Here is a 17,576-nt window from a genome sequence, read left to right on the forward strand (position 1 = left end):
CATAACCCTCTGGCTATTGCATATATATCTCCTCATGGAGATCACCGTGAAGAAAAGGAGTCTTCACATCCATCTGAATCAAATCCAGATCATCATGAGCAACCAAAGCTAATACAGCTCTAAGTGTGGTCATTTTGACCACTGGAGAGAAGATCTCATCAAAGTCTACACCATATTCTTGCTTGAAGCCCTTAGCCACTAACCTGGCTTTGCATCAGGTGCAACTTTGAGCCTGTAAACCCACTTGCATGGCAAAACCTTCTTGCCTGTAGGCAAATGCACCAACTTTCATGTTCCATTTTTGTGCAGAGAATCCATCTCTGACTTCATAGCATGCTCCCAAAGAGCCTTGTCTGTCCTCCGTAAAGCCTCCTTATAACATGAGGGCTCCCCACAGTCAGTAGTCAACCCCTGGAACAAACCTGTCAGGGATTCTGGAGGGTCTTGTGGACCTCCGTACCCAATGACCATCATTTGCAGGTTGCTGTCCAGCTTGCATATCACCTATTGGTGGCTCCTGTTCCATGCCATAAGGTTGAAATATCATGCCCGGTATCTCCTCTAACTGTGGGATATCCATAGGGATATCTTCTGCCATCTCTGGCTGTCCATTTGGACCATTTTCAGCATCATTTAAGGGCTGGTTTTGTTGCTGTAATGGCTGATTTACAGCCCTTTGTTGTTGTCCATGATGTCCATCATCATCAAAGATGACTCTGCTAGGCTCTTGTTGCCTTGCAGGCTCCTTATACATGCATGTTTCATCAAAAATGACATCATTGCTGCGTATAATCTTTCTATTCATTGGATCCCAAAGTCTATACCCCATTTCACCTCTGTCACCATATCCTAGGAATATGCATTTGTGAGACTTAGGATCGAGTTTGGTGCATATTTCCTTGCGTATGTGCACGTACGCAACGCAACCAAACACTCTCAAGTGCTTGTAGTACGGAGGCTTCCCTATCCATACTTCCTCTGGCACTTTCCCACCAAGCCTCGTGTTAGGTGACCTGTTTATAAGATGACGGCTGTCATAACAGCTTCAGCCCAAAAACCATGAGGTAACGCAGCATTGACAACATAGAACGGACCTTTTCCTGAATGGTCCTGTTCATCCTCTCTGCTGTCCCGTTTTGTGGAGGATCATAAGGAGTAGAGAGCTCCCTCTTGATGCCTTTAGCATCACAAAAGTCCTCAAACTGTTTGGACATATACTCTCCACCATTGTCAGAACGCAAAGCCTTTAGTGTTTTGCCAGTTTGATTCTCAACAAGAGCAACAAACTTTTGAAACACTGAGAATGTATCACTCTACAAACGAAGAGGATAAACCCACACCTTGCGTGTGACATCATCAATAAAGGACACAAAATATTTTGCCCCTCCCAAAGAAAGCTGAGGCATCTCACATACATCTCTATGCACAAGCTCTAACTGAGCATCTTTCTGTCCAAGAGCTTTCTTGTGCATTAGGAAAATTCTGGACTCAAAAGAGGGCTGTTTCAACAATAATATAATAATAGACACATAGATTGAGTGACATGTAATCTACGAACGACATTCACCCCCAGTGGTGGGACCTCTGTACAAACCCACCCAAAACGTGGAGAAACCTTTCTTCTTCCCTCCTTGATCCACAAAAGCGGTTAGCTTAGTCATCCACTTTCTGCTACTTCTTCTTTCTCATACGTCTGTTAATCTATCATGGCACCCGAAAGTGGACTGAAACGAGCAAGGAGCAGTATCTTATCTGTTGTGTTGTATAACATAAAAGACGAGAACAAAGAATGGATTCCCCAAGTATACAGGAAGTACTCTTGGGTCACTATGCAGCCAGGAAAACAAGGCCACTACCGAGTGAAGGGAAAGGCATCTAAAGACTTGGCCAAACATTGGAAAGGAAGGATCCTTGACTTTAAGATGGCACCAGGAGGTAAAACTGTCAAAGAAGTGTTGATCCAGCATGTATTCATGCAAAAAGAGATGAACGTGGGACTATTCGAAGGACTTCCAAGACACAGACCACATTGTAAGTGCTTATGTTTTGTATTTCAATGTTGCAAATAAGGTGATTGATATACATTTTTCTGCCTTGCACAGATTTGTACCCATCCAATCTTCAGGAGTGGGAGCCTGCACAATGCTTGACGGGATTCTTGAATGTCGTACATGGTGAGGTGGGGGAACTTCAATATGAAGGTCGTGCACCAAGTGATCTCGCAAGAAGTAGAACATATTTCTATGACTCATTTTATACCTTGCCCACTCAATCGAGTCGACATGGAAAGTTGGAACGTATTCCGTTGCCAGCACTTGATAGTCCTGAGTGGCCATTGCTTGACACAGAAGTGATAGAGTCATACAGGACCAAAATCGTTAATGATATTAAATGTGCTATGAAGCCTAGCATTGGTGCAAGAAATGTCCACTTAAGTTTGTTTGTTCCAATTGCATGCTTTGTTTATTTATTTTCTGATTGTAAACAATTGAGAAAAACTAGAACAACTTTTGTGTGCAAAGATATAGATGAAGCCTAGCTTGATCATTTGTTTGACAAAGGTTGGAGAGTGAAATCATCAAAGGGAGATGATTTGATCGAATGTCGATTGAACACCTCCGACATTGCATTTCAGTGAGTGTTATGACATTATAATATATTTTTGTGAAACAATTACAACGCTTATTTGATTATACTCGAAAAATTATCCTAATGATATTTTGGAATCGGATACTATATTGCCAGGCAACATCTGTGCATGTCATTTACTTATAGAAGGTGGCGATGGATCAACAACAACTGGGAAAGCATGGACCAAGATACAAGAGATGGCAGCCACTCTTGCTTGATAGATATAGTTATGATTCGACAGGGTCACCCATCTTTGACATTGGAAGTGGAAGAGAATTGGACTCTCGAATATGTTAGGAAGGAATTAGAAGTAGCTATTCAGAATCCTCCAGATCAATTTTGCTTCAAGCTCGATGGTCGGAAGCTAAGTGAAAGAAGAGAGCATCAGATCATTTGTAAAGATGTTGCAGCCCCACATGAATTGGAGGCACTAGAAGATATATGATGTGACCATGTATACGGTGATAATGTATTTTCCATATGCAATAAACTTATCTATTCAGAACATTGCTTTTGTAATGCTTTATTGTTTAAAACAATGTAATGAAGGCAAAAATTCCCCAATTGAATTTTTATGTACACAAAAAAGGCTTAAAGTAAGAAAACAAGCAGTGAAGGAACACAGTAGCAAATTTGATCCTCTGATTTTCAAATTAAAAGTACATTTACAATTGATGTTCTCTCTCCAATAACACTAGATATGTGCAAAAAAATATAAATGTACATGTATAGCTGCATATTTACAAACGTACATTTGTTGGAAGAAGGAAAAAACTATTTATTACTGGAACCCATAGGTATCGGCTTCAGGATGGAGCCATGGCTCTTCTCCCAAGTATGGAGCCCATGTAAGAGGCTCAGGGGGGCTATCCCCCCTCGTGGATTGGGCAGGATGAAGTCCACTGGCCCGTCTGGAGGCATAACTTCAGCGACCTCGATCAATTTCGCAATCGTTTCCTCCCTAAACGTTTGGACGTCTAGGTCCACGTAGCGAGACATTGATGGAAACTGCCATCACAATTCATCAAGGCATAAATAAGATCAACATGACAATATATAAGAAGATAAACAAGAGTGCGCATGCGTATGGGAGCTGAAAAATGCTTACATCCTCTGAAGGGAGCTGAAAAATGCTTCGTAGCAGCAACATTGCATTAAGTGCAACCCTCCACCCACAGCTGTAGCCATCTTCTTGTTTGGGGACACTAACCCTTCGGATGGTCGATCGATCCAGGGTGTCGATGTCCATGCTGAGGCTCTCGTAAGCTGCCATTAGTTTCCTGACACCACTGTAAACAAAGACCAATCATTATCCTGATCAATCCGGACTTCTAACTCAAACAATAATATGTATCTTAATGATTTTTTCTTACAGCAAAACATTTCCATGGACACTAGATGTCGAATTTGCAAGGTAAATGACATTTTCTTGCACGTCGACTAGTAGAAGACTCCAATGGGAACTGCACAATAGATTTCTATTAGTTTCAATCCAAAGGAATCACTATATAACTCGTGTACGGTGATTCCTATAAACATCATGCAAGAGAGATAGAGAGACAAACTCACTTTTCATGATATGCCAAAAAAAATACTCGGGCATCGTCCAGCTGGACCTCCCGAAACCAGTTCAGCACATCGAGGTACGGAACTGACTCTACTAGCAACAGTGTTGAGACCAGTGAATCAATCTGGAACACTCGTTGCTGTACATCCTCGGGCAATTGCGAAATAACAAAACTTCACAAGGAAACATATCAAGAGTGAGGCATAAACTTTAAGAGCCAAGAATGAAAAATTGTGGGAGGACAGAGAAAAGAGTATACCTTAAAACACATCTGAGAACTTTGTCGTTGACTTCAGTTTTTGGATCAAACAAAATGTTGATTTCTTCAGCATGAATCGGGAAATAACATCTATGCCCTCTAATATTAAAGGGTACATAGAACTCCGGCAACAAAAATTGCAGCGCCTCCCGATTCATGGCGTGGAGTGCATGAACATTTTCCCTTTTTGTTTGCAATGCAAGCATTGCAGCTTGATGTTCCCTTTGAGCGCTTGTCATTAAATTTGCCCGAGTCTGATGTTCATAATCTGGACCTCCCTCGGTCACCTCTTCAATTCTCACTTTTTGTACAGGACGGACATCCAAAATTTGTAACATTCGTTCATCAGTAAACGAAACTGGTCTAAGTAACTTATCGTATCTGAAACGAAGGGCTACTAGGCTGAAAAAATCTTTGTTCATTACTGTCACCCTGTGTGCATGGGCAGCAAGAACATAACTATCCAAAAAAAATTCAATCATCCAATCTTCTGTGGCCTCCTGCAAGCAAAACAGGGCCGATGCCTTCCACCTAAACAAAATTCCATTCTGCTGATAAATTCTCCTGGCAAGCCTCTGGAAAGGCAATCTGGGAATAGCAGCTGTCGGGTGCTTCATAAACTTTGTGATTTCTCGCAGAGCTGCCGAATGCTCTGCGAAACGCCTTAGTCTAGGCTGCGTTTTGGACCGTCGCGCGAAGGACTGCTTGATTTCCTGGATCTTGAGGCTTTCAGAACGCCCATCTTCTTCCCAGTAGATGAGGGAGCTGCATTGTCAATGGGTCTAGCTGTATGCCTTACACGAGCCATCTGAAAACGCAAGAAAAAGCAGAAAACTTAGCTATTCAGTAGTACACGATTAACAACTCACCATAAAGTGAGAGAGGGTGGCCAAGACAGCAATATGCACTTCCTCGCGTTATGGTGAATCCATTCACCATAACGCGAGATGAAGGCCCATAGAAACACAATAATCCTCCTCGCATTATGGTGAATTCATTAACACCAATAAGAGGCGGATTATCGTGCATCCTTTGAGCTTTGATCTTGCGTTGTAGTGATTTGATTCACCATAACGCGAGACTAAGAGCCAGTCAAAGCAAAACAATCCTCCTCGCGTTATAGTGAATCGATTTACTACAACGGGAGGAGGATTCTCCCGAATCTCTTACCATTCCGTCTTGCATTTTGGTGATTCGATTCACCATAACACATAGAACAGTATTGAGATTCTAATGACTCGTCGTCTGCTTTACGGTGAATCGAATCACCATGACAGAGGGCAAACAGTCGAAGAGAAAACAATGGCAGAGGGCAAACAGTCGAAGGAAAAACAAAACAATCAAGGATACACTTTCATCACATTCTATGAGTGGGAATGGATGGAGACTGTCGTGTAGGAGGTGAATTAATTGACACCAATAAGAGGTGGATTATCGTAAATCCTTGCCCTTTGGTCTTGTGTTATGGTGAATCGATTCACCATAACGCGAGACTAAGGGCCAGTCAAAGCAAAACAATCCTCCTCGCGTTATAGTGAATCGATTTTCTACAACGGGAGGAGGATTATCGCGAATCTCTTACGTTTGCCTTCTGCCATGGTGATTTGATTCACCATAAGACATGGAGCGTATTGAGATTCTAATGGCCCGTCGTGTGCTTTAAGGTGAATCGAATCACCATGGCAGAAGGCAAACAGTCAAAGAAAAAACAATGGGACAGGGCAAACAGTCGAAGAAAAAACAAAACAAACAAGAAATATACAAGAAACTTACAAAACAATCAAGTAATATACAAAAACTTACATTTCTTGCGTGAGAATGGATGGAGACTGTCGTGCAGGAGGTGGAATATCGGTTCAGTACTATAGCGGTAGTCGAAAGTCACCTGGAGGCAAGCAGGAGGACGGACAAGGCAAAATCGATAAGAGGACAAAAAGGTGGCGTGATTAACGGCTTTGATTAGTCTTTAGAGCGAACACACGTGCTGGCGGGCTGCCAGGGCGACTAGGCGGCGCTGATGTGTCGCATAGCATTAAAAAGGGCTTTGATTAAACTTTATAGCTTGTACACGTGCTAGGTACACGGCGGGCTGCCACGTGGCATTCGTGGAATGGCGGGTGAAAACGCGGCGCTGACGTCTCACGTAGCATTAAAAACGGATTTTCTAGGATACTCATCTCATTTATTGCCTCTCTTGGAGTTCGTATTCTCATTTATCTCCCCACCAACGGCCTTCATCTCCATCAACGAGGCGACTGACTATCTCCTCCAACCCTCCTTCATTAATCATCCTCCTTCATCCTCCTGTATCCAACGTCAAAGACAAACCTCCAACCTCCTTCATCTCCATCTCCTGCGACGTTTGTATACAATTCGTTTTCCTGGTATTTTTATCTCTTTTGTGCTTCCTTCTTCTTTTGTTATTTCGTTCTTTTGGTTTCAGTCGTGGAGAACTCCTTGCTTTGTCTTTTCATCGCGATAAGGTGAATTGAAAACCTATGACTCCTCGCCTTATGGTGAATTGACTGCGAAGAAGAGTATTTTAATTCGTTTGACACCTCCTCTCTCAGTATGGGTACTTGAGAACTATCTTTATTTGTAATTCACCATAACGTAAGAGGCATTGCCAAAGGATAATAAAGTCATCATGTTGCGGTGAATCAATTCACCATAACGCGAGCAAAGGTCCCATAGGAAGCACAATATTCCTCCTCGCATTATGGTGAATCGATTCACCATAACGCGAGAAGAGGTCCTTGACTAAGCTGCAATTTTATTTGCGTTAGGGAAAATAGATTCACTACAACGCGAGGAGGAATACCTGGATTCCTCTGGCATCTCCTCTCGCGTTATGTTGAATCCATTCACACCACACAGAGATTTGTTGTTTAAGATCGACTGTCTCTTGATTCATTGCTTGAACTAATATTTTCCATGTCTTATCTACACCCTTGAATTCAGCCATGGCACAAGTTCAAGTCGATGTGGACGAAGAGATTAAAGAAACACCTGCAACTCTGTTGTATGACTTCCTCTACAAATGTCGACATCATGATTTGCACCCTGCAATTTCGTTGATGTTCAATTGCGATTTTTCTCTGGAGGATACATTTTCTAGCCATCATGGATACTTTGAAGAGGCAAAGCAAGAGTTTGACGAGCTCACAAATGAAGAACCAATGATGATTGATGGGAAAAATCACATTCATTTTAATCTCAAGGTGTCGCCGGAGAAGAAGCAGAGGTTAAACAGGGATTGGCACAAGGACCATGTGATAAGAAGAGAGCTTTGCTATGCCCTTTTCACAAAAGAAAATGTCGCTTGATGGAATACTCTTATGCCTTCTTATGCTTCTTGCACATGAACGTGCAATTAACAGATGAAGAATGTACAGAGCCGCATGCAACAAATGAAAGTGAAGACACGATTTCTCGTCAGGCTAGTCCCACCGTTGAGGATGTTGCTGAAGAGGAGGACACTCCTCATGTGATTGAGGAGTTCAATGTTGAAGAAGAGAGGAAGCTCAGTTCGGCGGTTGATATTGAGGCAGTTAGAGAACAAAACAGTGATATAGGTCAGCTTGTGATTGAATCAGATGACTCCTCCCCCATTCCAACGCCATTACTCCCCTCCTACCAAGTAGGAGATTCAGAGTATATATTGCTGACAGACATACAACATGTATTTAACTTAAGGGAGGACCATTGCATAGCTTTTATAGCCCAAAATCTGGAGGTCGATGACAATTTTGTAGATGATGATGGGATAGATAAGTACTTACTAGTGGATAGCCATGTGAAAGACACCGAGTTCCTATCTGCTGCAGCAACACTAAAGATGATCTATGCTGATGCCCTTAAATATGAAGGAAAAGATGCCACAGAGGAAGAGCTACAAGAAGCAAGGGAAAGACTGAATATCACCAACATGGGAGGGTTTAGGGATGTGCCAAATAAGTCAGCAGATACCGTTCCTAGTTCGAGCACTAATTTATGGCAAGACGCCTTGCTTGAAGCAGATGAGAACCAAGAGGTTAGTTTTTTGTTGTGGATTTGGCTTTATCAACTTTGTCCTGAAATGTTTGGTGATGTTGTTTCTGGCTAATGCTCCTTTATTTTTTCAGTTGGAAATATATGAAGACACATTCCTCAAACGTGCTTGAGGCAAGCGTATGGCGGGATTGGGCCACGATTCGACACTAGGAACATATATACATCGCCTAAAATTCCCTCAAATTGTGATATTTCACGCTAGCTTCTCCAAGGACAATGCAAGTTTTCCTCTGATAGCGATAAAGACTCTATCCAGGTATTTAGGTGGCTATCACTTAAGGCTGAATGCAAACAAGGCAATACTTCTGGAGCGGCAAGCAGCTGTTCGAATTTTTGGAGAGGGACCTGGAGTATATTCGTTGAGATGTAAATATTATTTAACATATGCTGCTTACGGGTTGGCATGTGGAATCACAGATCCTAATCTGTTAAGTGATTGCGGGAAGAAGCATCTTCTTAGAACAGCAAGGCCAAAGGTCCCCATTGTGCCATTGATAGAGGATGAAGAAGATGATGCAGAAACTTCATCAAAAAAGGCTCGGCTGGGGGAAGTCTGTGCTCCAGATTAACAGATTTAGATTGTTCCAGTTGCTAAGAAGTTTCTTCATATTTCTCAATACTCTTCTTGCTTACCATTAAAAACTATGAAATGTATATATATTGATTGCATTTATATGGGACATAGATGAAAGCTCTTGTTCTTTTAAAATCTTTCACAGTTACATCATTGTTTTACAATATGTATTTCAATGATCAATTTTCTTCCACACTCTGCCCTGTCTTTGTCGTTGTCTTAGCCATTCAGCATGATTCTGCTTTCCCTGTGAGGAGACATATATTGAACGTCTCCGTTCAGCCTGAACCTTTCTTATTGCACATGACACAGCTGATTCAGCATGTTTGATCTTCACACGAGCCCTCACTTGAATCCGCCTATACCACCACTGACATAGTTGCTTCATGGGATTACTTTTCTTCATTCCTCCTCCATGTTGAGTGGCCCTTTGATAGGCACAACGTGCTTGCCAATGAGATCTTTCCATGCCTTGGGTAGACCAAATCCCAAGGCTTCCAAACTCTTCCACAAAAAAGGTTCCATGTGCATGCAAAATGTGCTACAAATGCTCAACAACAACAAGACATTTAGTATCGTACAATATTTTTATAGTCGGTGCTTGGCATTCTACATTAAGCATTTGGCTTCAGGTCTCCACCTTCGGTATTCTGCAATTAGCTTTCATCGGCTTTTGGCATTTGATTACAGCTTTTGTATCAACAATTTAGCTTTTAGTCTTCAATTGTCCGCATGTAGCAGTTAGCCGAGTTTACTTAGTTTGGCTTTCCACTTCAGCACTCTGTGTTCAACATTTGACTACAGCTTCTACATTAGCAGCCACTTAGCTTTCAGGGTTTTGGTTGGGTTTACTCCCTTAGACAGGTTTACTATTTTGGTCGGGCTTACTGCATTCGACATTCAGATTTTGGACTTCCACCTTGGGCATTCGGCGTTTGGCTTTCTCAGCTTCCATCAACTAATTCAGTCAGTTGATTCAAATTCCATTCGACAACTGGTTCAGCGTTTGTTAGTCGGCTGATTCAAACCTAACGACCCCGCTTTCAGCTTTCTGACCTGTGCTGCCATGCCAAATTTTGACCTGCTGACTTACTGCTGCCATATTAACTTTCAACCTGCTGATTCCACGTCAGCTTTCGACTTGCTGACTTGCTGATTCCATGTTAGCTTCTGTCCTTCTGGGCTACCTAGTCAACTTTTGCCTTGCTGATTCCACGTCAGCTTCTAACTTGCTGACCTATTGATTCTGCAATAGATTTTGCACCTACCAATTTTGAGACTGTCGATTCCGCCTGTAGCTTCCAACTTGTAGATTGTTGATTTGGTGAGTTTGCACATGCATTAAGCAGACATTTAAGAGATACTCTGAGTCACTTAAAGCTACTACTTGTGTCAGATAATATTTTAGTTTGCACATTCCTTTGTTGTGTAAGATGTCAGGAAACACCAGTGATTTATTTGGCTGTCCCCATTGATGATAAGTTGGATGGTACCAACTATCCTATGTGGGCATTTATGATGAGGCATGTACTGGTGGCAAAGATCTTATGGGTGTATGTATTTGTTGCTTCTTTAAGGCCTATTGGGACTACATGCATGTCAAGTGTGTCCCCTGTCTCCAGTGAGTCTGATTCCAGTGGCCTTGTACTACCTGCACATGTTTCTTCTCCAGCAGCAACAGCAGAACATCTTATATGGGATGCCAAAGATGCGTAGGCGCATGCCTTGATTGCTCTTTCCTACAAATGTGGCAAGTCAATCCTCACATCTGTTCATGTACTTCTGCTAAAGGTGCATGGGACATACATGCCTCTGTGTATTAGATCCACATAATGAAGCTCAAGTTGCCTATCTCTAGAAAAAGCTTGACTTGGAGCATATGCCTGAGGGTGAATCTATGGATGCATTTCTACCCATGTCAAAAGGGAGAGTAGTTGATCAATATTGATGAGGTCATTCCTAACAGTTCTCTTGTCTCTTCAGTTCTCAATGGCCTGTCTGAATCCTATCAAGGATTTGCTACCACTCTTTGCCTCATGACAAAGAGGAATACAAACTCGTACACATTTGATGAGTTGGTTGATGAGTTGGTAGATCTCTTGTTACAGGAAGAGCAATCTCATTCCAATCGAAACAATATGCTTGCTTTCGATTATGCTTTTTTTACCTCCCACTATAGCAAAGGAAAATTTGGGGCTCCTTCTCATGCTAAACCTTAGTATAAGACACGAGCCCATTCAGATTCTTTTGAGCCCGAAGGGGAGAAATGTGAGAAGAAGAGATGCAACTATTGTCGAAAACCTAGTCATGTCATTGAGGATTGATGAAAGCAGAAAAAGAGTGAGGAAAAAAAGAAGCAGCAAGGTCTTGCTGCCCACCACAGCTGATAGTGCAGAGAGAGGAAGCCAATTTTGCACATGATGGCTATACTTTAAGAGTCACATGCAGTGTTTTTCCTCCTTTGCTCTTATCAAATGCTAATTGGTACCTTCGATCTGAATTAGGATCATCAATTGGTGCTATGCCTCACATTGATCCTGGTGATGATCAGTCTTGAGTTTATTATGCTTTATAGTAATTATTAGCAGAGTAGTATCTATGGCTGTTGCATTTGAAGGGGGACACATGAAGTGTATTGCTGTTGGTGATGTCTGTGGTGGCCACTTATGCATTTGATCTCTCATTTGTGCAATGTCTTGGAGACATGCCTGTATGCAGTGATGTTTCCTTGCTGAAATGTATTACTTTCATTCCCAGCTCCTTGTTCAAGTTGCCACACCTTTGTGGCTCATTTACATGGATGCTGATGGAGTTAGACTGTTACATTGTCCTCAGCTTGGTTGCCTTGTCACTATGCATAATTCAGGGTTTCTTTACATCAATCTGTGTGGGATTACACATCTCTTGTATATTGTCATACTAAGAGGTTTCTTTATACTCTCATGGTATGACTGGATGTATGCATTGCTACCCCCACCTAACAGATTGTTAATATCATCACTTTCTTGGCCAGGTTTACAAAATAAGCTAAATCCGACCTCTTGATTCTACCTTGTCGTCTTGCCCATTGACATAGGTTATTTTTCAGATATATTGGCATTTAGTGGACCTTGACAGTTGGTACATTGTTGTTGTCCACAGTGTTCACATCCTCTGCGCTTTGCTGACTACTGAGCTTGCCTTGGCTTTGAATCAACCCTTTGTGTGCTGCTAAGAAAATTAGTCACATTCAGCAGCCCTACTTTCCCATATTGCTCTAGGTCAGACACACTTGATCAAGATGCCATGGATGATGCTTTAATTGAAGAAAATGCAGCCATTGTGATTCCCTACACGCTACCTCTGAACATGCATCTCTTGCTTCCGCATTAAGTAAGGAGTCACTTTCTCTTTTTTCTTCTTTGGAAGATCATAATATCAGGTTATAGCTTCTGACTTAGCCTTTTGCTGTTGAAATTTAGAAGATTTAGCAAACATTGGCCTTGATGATTTGCTTGTGACGTACAACATGCATTTGCAATTACATACATTGGATTTTTGCATACTTTTTGGGTATCTAGTTTATACCAATTGAGGGGGTATGCAGTGTCACAGTTAAGCAGATTTCAACACTTGGCATTTGGCAAGTAGTGAAACATTAGGTCTTCTTTATGCTTGTCTGCCTAGCAGTTCTAGGCATATGTTTTGACACTACGGCGTCACACAGTGGGTGGAAACTATTTTTGATAGTAGTCACTCCAGGTTGTGAAGCTGGGTATAGAGCAACATCATAGCTTTTGTGGAGTGTGTATGGCTCCATCGTCTATTGGCATCTCTGCAGTCGCATGGACTCCAATTTTTTATATGCACGGATACAACACATTGAGGTGAATTTCAATATGTTAGAAGAGGCTCCATGCAGGAGAGAATGCATTGACTCATGTGTCTACATAGGCCACTATGGGCATATGGGTTCACCCAATTTTTGCTACAATCTGTACATTTTCACACCATTCACTTTAGGGGGGTTTGTTAGCCCCCTGGAAGTCCTTAGTGTGAACACCCCTACACACAGGGGCACTTTTTACCCTGTGTTGGTGGCAAGGTCTTTTCCCCCGTGTGAACACACTCTTATGTGTAGCCACATCAACCCTAGGGCTAGGGCTACTAGTACTCTTGTACTCCATTCTTTTCTTATTATTATCATCAAGTACTTTCCAGCTTCACAGCTTCGTCTCCATCATGCAGCACGAAGGGTGGGAAATAGGAAGATGAGTCACCACACTAAAGTAGCATTTTGGAGATTGACTCAATGTGGGTAACAAGTAAGTTCCAAACCACCATTTCATTTTAGAGATTGACTCAATGTGTGGGTAACAGGTAAATTCCAAACAACCACTTCATTTTGGAGGAGCGAGAAACACAAATAACACTTTTTAGCTCGAGCTTATTGAGCAAGGTAAAAAGTAAGTTCCTAATACGACAATTTCATTTCCATTCTAGTCTAGGTTGGGTGGAGAGTAACATCTTTGGCATGAACTTTAATTACATGATTGTGTGCTTGTTTATTTGGGATCCCCCTCACCCATTTCTTACTCACTTCTGTTTAACTAACTTCACTCCTTTAGCATTCCCTTGGATATTGGTGATTGAGATGTTTCATTCTACTCCACAATACTTAAAGTTACTTTAAAGAGGATAATCAACCAAAAGATAATTTACACAAAAAAACTCATGAGTATAAAAATGGCTAAATACTTAAATCTAAAGGTCTGCCGGCCTCGTTGTGTAAACTAGGTGGAGATTTGATCACCAATGCTCCAATAACTTCTTTTCATTATACTATCCCGTCTCATAGGAATAAGGAACCAACCAAGCAATATCTCTAAATTGTTGAAGTCTCCTCAAAGTGCTCTACTTCTCCGTATCAACATTTTCAACTTGATCTCGAGGATGTGATCAACATCAAGAAGCGTTAAATGTTAAATATTACACTAACACATTGTATATGCTTCATCATGTAATAGTGTTGTGCGCAAGAGTTGTAGGTCATTAGTCCATTAGAACTTCACTCTCTATTTTTGGCCACAGTGTGAACACATAGCGAAAGTAAACTCTTACTTTTGTATTAGATACTCTTATGCATAATTGAAAAGACTCTCAGCACATCTCTCCTATATGTGTGTGAGAAAGAGAGAGAAGGATAGAGAGTACGATCAGGTTATGCATTGTGCCTTTTTCTTGCTTGTAAAAGTGAGACAGTGATCGTACATTGAAGTGGAGAAACTAGAGAACACTGAAGAAGCATGCGGAGAAGATGAACAATCAAACTAATGATAGTTGAATTTCCATTCTAGACTAGGCTGGAGATAGCTGGAGGTAGGAAGTAACACTAAGATGGTCTCTTGCGACATGTAGCTTAACACTATAATACTTCATTGATCGAGTTGCTAGGAATGATGTTATGATATATCAACTAGTGCGGATATAGATACAGATATGGATGATATGCTAATATGAAATCTCTACACTTATGTCACTGGCATGGTTATGAAATCTCCATACTTATGTCATTGGTATGGTTATGAAAGCTCCACACTTATGTCATTGGCATGGTTATGAAAGCGCCACACTTATGTCACTAACATGGTTATGAAAGCGCCACACTTATGTCATTGGCATGGTTATGAAGGCGGCACACTTCTGTCATTGGCATGGTTATGAAAGCGCCACACTTATGTTACTAAAATGGTTACGAAAGCTCCACACTTATGTCACTAACATGGTTGGTGAGATTATACTAGTGGTTTACATGCTATGTGACATCCACTTTGGTTTACAAGAGTTATGGCATAGTTACAACGTCAGCTCATATAGTCGAGTTCACAATTTGCATGTTTTAGTAGGAGAGTACTTTTCCTTTTGTATATACTCTTATCTTAGTAGGCAAGAGAAGAAAATTCACCCATCCATCTCTCTTGTGTGCTTTACTCTTATGTGTGTGTTTTTTTACAAGGAACTCAAGCTCACCAAGTCCCATGTATTCTTCTCATGGTATTAGAGCACTAGTTCATGTGAAGAGCTCAAAAGTCAAGAAAGAGGAAAGAAAATAAAGTGGTACATGGGGAGGGGTAATTCCATCTCTTTCCTTTTGATTTGGAAGCAAATATTTGCTGTAGGTAGCTGCTAAGAGCAAGCACAGCCACAATAGTAAGGTGCAATGGCATACATTTTGAGCCACCCTTTGGCTCAGAGGGGAATTACATTGATTTTGGAATTTGGATTCAAGGCCATTGTAAGCCCAGTATATTGGCTCTGTAATTTTTATGTGGAAGTGTTGATTTTAACTATGTATTTTTGGATTTTTCCTAATGACATAGATTTGGTTACGGGACATTCTCTGAAGAGAATTTGCGATTTGCAGGTTGGTGGTAGATATATGTTTATGTGCTTGGTTCACATAAATATACAGTTGTAGTATACCATGTTTAGTATAACAGGTTATAGTACTTTTGGTGTGATTGTGTTGAAGGCTACATGTTTGTTATAAAAAGTGCAAAAGTTTATTCAAGCACTATTCCATAAGTTGCTGCACGTAATCATGTTTGACAGTCTATCCCAAATTATGAGGTACAAGCAAAAGTGCTTGGGTGCATTACACATATACAATGACCAAATGAGATGAGAAGCAAACTGAATCCCAAGGTACACAAATATTTTTTTTTTTAATCTAAGAAAAGTTCCTACCATTAATTACCAAAATGGAGCCAAAACGGCTAAGTATATGACCGAATCTTAATACGGGATATTAGAAAAACAAATGGGGAAATAGAGTCTCTCCCTCATTGGCTAAGTTAGTGGGCTGACTGCTCTCCAAGGAAGGCTATCTCATACAATTGGAGGGGGAAGTGGTGGGGCCTATAATCTAAGTGATCTCACTGTTCCTAACCCTAAGGGAAAGGACCATTTCTCTAGAACCACAGAAAAGCCTCTTATCATTTTCGTTTATGCTCGGAGCCACCTCACAACTTCTCCCACTAACCACGGAGGGTGTGAATGGTGTTCATTCATATGCTCTGAGCCACCTCACAATTTCTCCCAGTGGTGGCCATGTAGGGTGTGAATGGTGTTCATCATATGCATTGAATGGACTCAGTGGGCGGTGTGGTAGTGCCCTTTATAGCCTTGCTGCTGCTGCTGCTAGCAGGCACACCAAATGTGCCATGCTATAATGCTACTAATGATCTCCCACCTCTAATAGGTGCTTAACTCCTCTCCTTTGGTGTTATTGAAAATGGGTTTTTGTGATCTTGTGATGTGAGAGGAGAAAGGCAAAGCCTTCTCTCATCTCCTCATATACAAGGGCTAGTGTTGACTCATATGCCTAGTAAAAAACCACCCCCAGGCAATGGTGTGGGTATTTTCTTAGTCCATGGTGAAGATGGGGAAGATCCTATGCCATACCTGTTGCACCTTGAGACAATCCCAAAGGTAATGATGCTAAGAATCCTGAGGGTGTCCACACCTAGAATAGAGCATTGGTCGACCTCCAATGAACCAGGTGTCCACCACTGCTAAGCTTCTTTGAGCTACCTCTACTGCTAAAGGAAAAGATTAATCTTCCATGGCCGAAAGATGTTCCACAGTCGTTTCCAAAAATCTCAAAGGAAACGCATGGGGATGTCCTAAGTCTGCCAATCTAATGTTGCCACCCTACTAGCGTACTATCAACATCTAACATTTGAATCCCTATGGCCTAGTGTATACTAAAAAAGGGGATGTCAGGAGAATCCTCTCTGGGGTGACGGCATTGTGCCATTGCCACTCACTTGGCTCCCATTGCATCCTCATTAGTGGTTGGCCCTTCCACAACCATAATCTCCATAATCTCTCTCTAGCCACTTTGGTCGAGGGAGGGTCAATGTGCCACTTGTGGTCATGAAACCTAATCACTCACTCTCTGTAAAGTAAAGATGAGGTTCTCTGTTGAGGGGGGGGGCTCAATATCCCCTATGGTCCAATTGAAAAGGTCATGAAGGTTCCTTTATCTACACCATATGGACCACAATCATGGTATTATGTCGAGTAAAAACCCCTACCCACTGAGGGGGAGGTGGGTCAAGGATCGATCTGAGCCACTTTGGAGGAATGGGAGAGTTGATGTTGAAGGTAAGCATGTCTCTGCCTTAGATTATTGAGATATCAAGCTCAATTAGTGTTGCAGACCCTTGATGACTCACCTGGTGGTAGCTTTTGCAGTTACGCCACTGGTTGGGTTGGTGAGATTATGGGTGATATACTGCCAATGGTGTATAGGCTATGTGATAGAGCTGCTTTGGTGTGCTAGAGTTATGGCATATTTATAGCACCGAATTATGATGTAGTCAAGTTCACACTATGGAGACCGACCTTTACGAGTTATAGTAGGAGAGTACTTTCTATTATAGTATGTACTCTCTTATCTCTTTATGTTATGGTTGTAGAAAAGAGAAGAGAATAGAAGAAAACTCAAC

Source organism: Cibotium barometz, chromosome 8 (genome assembly GCF_041138505.1).
Source record: "Cibotium barometz isolate CiBa-2024 chromosome 8, ASM4113850v1, whole genome shotgun sequence".
Classification (NCBI taxonomy): domain Eukaryota; kingdom Viridiplantae; phylum Streptophyta; class Polypodiopsida; order Cyatheales; family Cibotiaceae; genus Cibotium; species Cibotium barometz.